This window comes from Mus caroli, unplaced genomic scaffold, assembly GCF_978045245.1.
Source record: "Mus caroli unplaced genomic scaffold, Mus_caroli_1 scaffold_14, whole genome shotgun sequence".
Classification (NCBI taxonomy): domain Eukaryota; kingdom Metazoa; phylum Chordata; class Mammalia; order Rodentia; family Muridae; genus Mus; species Mus caroli.
In genome coordinates, this window is record NW_028227269.1 from 86,866,652 (window position 1) to 86,869,329 (window position 2,678).

Below are 2,678 nucleotides of genomic sequence, written 5' to 3' on the forward strand. Positions count from 1 at the left end.
AGGCTTACTAGAGATGTGTTTGTGTGTCAAGTTGACAAGGGGTCAATTGTACTGGCTAGTTTTGTGTCATCTTGACACAGCTGGTGTTATCACAGAAAAAGGAGCATCAGTTGAGGAAATGCCTCCATGAGATCCAACTGTAAGGCATTTTCTCAATTAGTGATCAAGGGGGAAAGGCCCCTTATGGGTGGGACCATCTCTGGGATGGTAATCTTGGTTCTATAAGAGAGCAGGCTGAGCAAACCAGGGGAGGCAAGCCAGTAAGGAACATCCCTCCATGGCCTCTGCATCAGCTCCTGCTTCCTCATCTGTTTGAATTCCAGTCCTGACTTCCTTTGGTGATGAACAGCAATGTGGAAGAGTAAGCTGAATAAATCCTTTTCTCCCCAACTGCTTCTTGGTCATGATGTTTGTGTAGGAATAGAAACCCTGACTAAGACAAATCAAAGTGCTTAGGAGTTCCATGATATTGTTGTGTAATAGGTGAGGGCAAGCACTCATTTACTTTATTTTGTTGATACTTCTATGTATGTTATGCTCATGAGCGCGTGTGCATGTGCACTTGAAGGTGTACCACGGCAGTGTGGAGGTCAGAGGTGCAAGAGCTGGTTGTCTCCTTCTACCATGTGGCTTCCAGGGCTTGGACTCCATTTGTAAGGCTTGACTGTAAGCACTATTTGCCCACTAAGCCATCTCACCAGTACTGAGAACAGACATTCTTACCATGTCTTTAACCAATAGACATTTTATTGTTCTTGGTGCATCTTCTTACACAATTCTTCAAGAGTTGCTTCTTTTGCTCTTAGAGTTTGCTTAAGTCTTCTTATTTTTTTCATCCTTGATGGTTTCTTCTAGTCCTGGTGGTGTCACTGGAAAAAATATCTTCAGTATAGTTTTTATTAAGTTACTTTGTTCAAAGGATGTGCTTGAGCCCAGGCTGGCCTCAAACTTGTGATCCTCCTGCCTCTGCCTCCTTCAGTAAATCCTTCAGGTGTGCACCACTGGCAGGAGTCTCCTGAGAGGCTCTGCTAGAGCCCAATCAATACAGATATGGATGCTTGCAGCCAACCATCAGATTGAGCACGGGGACCTGGATGAAGGACTGAAGGAGCTGAAAGGGTTTGCAACCCCATAGGAAGAACAACATCAACCAACCAGACTCACCCAGAGCTCCCAAGGCCTAAACCACAAACCAAAGAATACACGTGATGGGACCCATGGCTCCAGCTGTATATGTAGCAGAGGGCAGCCTTATCTGGTATCAATGGGAGGGGAGGCCCTTGGTCCTGTGGAGACTGGATGCCTCAATGTGGGAGAATGCTAGGGTGGTGAGGCAGGAGTGGGTAGGTGGGTGGGTGAATGTGGAGGTCCTTTACAGAAGCAGGGGGAGAGGGTATGGATAGGGGGTTTGTGTGTGCGGGGAGCTGGGAAGGGGGATAACATTTGAAATGTAAATAAATAAAATAACCAACAATAAAAACAAAGATGTGCTTGAACTTAATGTGTCCTTTTCCTGCTTCTCATGAGAGCAGTGCTCCACCTCAGTTCTCTTGTCTTCCTTGGTTGTGCTATGGCTTGTGACAATGTTATATTGCAATATGGTAAAATACTGATGTCGGGAAAATACTGCTAAGAAGCTGGGAACTAGCAACATCAGTTCCACTCACGACGTTTATGACCATGTCACTAGCACTTTCGATTTTTCTTTTTTATGTAACCCATCTTCTTCCTGGTTTTTTTTTTCTTTTCTTTTCTTAGAAAAACTCTGCTTTTTCCTTTGTTCTTCACTAGAAAGTCTGCATCTTTGTAAGAACTACTTTTCACCAAACTGTTAAAGGAATCAAAACCTTTTTCTAGAGATGGTCAGGAATTAGAGTAAGACATACTCTTAAGTCTTTAGTGAGACCAAATAACTTAAAAAAAAAAAGATTTATTTTTTTATTTCATGTATGTGGGCACAATCTCACTGTCTTCAGACACACCAGAAGAGGGCATCAGATCTCATTACAGATGGTTGTGAGCCACCAGGTGCTTGCTGGGAATTGAACTCAGGACCTCTGGAAGAGCAGTCAGTGCTCTTAACTGCTGAACCATCTCTGCAGTCTGAGACCAAATATCTTTTTAAGTTCCACATTATTCTTCAGATGTGATGCCTTAGTAGGGCATCCTTGAGAATATTTCTTGTTACTTCTATCTTGAATAACTTTTTAAAAATATTGATGACATCTCATATTGGGTCAATGAGAGCCTAAATATCCCTCTTTGGTTTTCAGAAAGACAATCTGGAGACTATTAGGTATTTTAGGTGGGTGGAGGGGACAGGGTAGTGAGTAGTATGGGGACAGGATCTGAGAACCAGAGTACAAGTGTGAAGCCACAGCCACTGAGGGGAGCAAACAGAAGTACATGACTGAAGATTGTCAAGAGGGCAGGTCCTGAAGTTTTATTATAAATCATTTTCTAATACTTTTTCCAAATCTATTTAAAAATATATTTTTTATTTTTGTTTTCTAATAGGAATAGTTACATTGATTGAATTTTGAATGTCAAACCAGCTTGGAATTCCTGAGACAGACTCCACTTGGTCATAATACATGATTTGTTTCAGAGAATCAATCTCTCTCTCTCTCTCTCTCTCTCTCTCTCTCTCTCTCTCTCTCTCTCATGCTTTAAGACAT

At 42.2% G+C, this 2,678-nt stretch overlaps 1 pseudogene; it reads right to left on the reverse strand.

Annotated features, from left to right (window-relative positions):
- Window positions 1–746: 746 nt before the first annotated feature.
- On the reverse strand, window positions 747–2,232 carry LOC110306568 (ligand-dependent nuclear receptor-interacting factor 1-like; annotated as a pseudogene).
- Window positions 2,233–2,678: the final 446 nt, after the last annotated feature.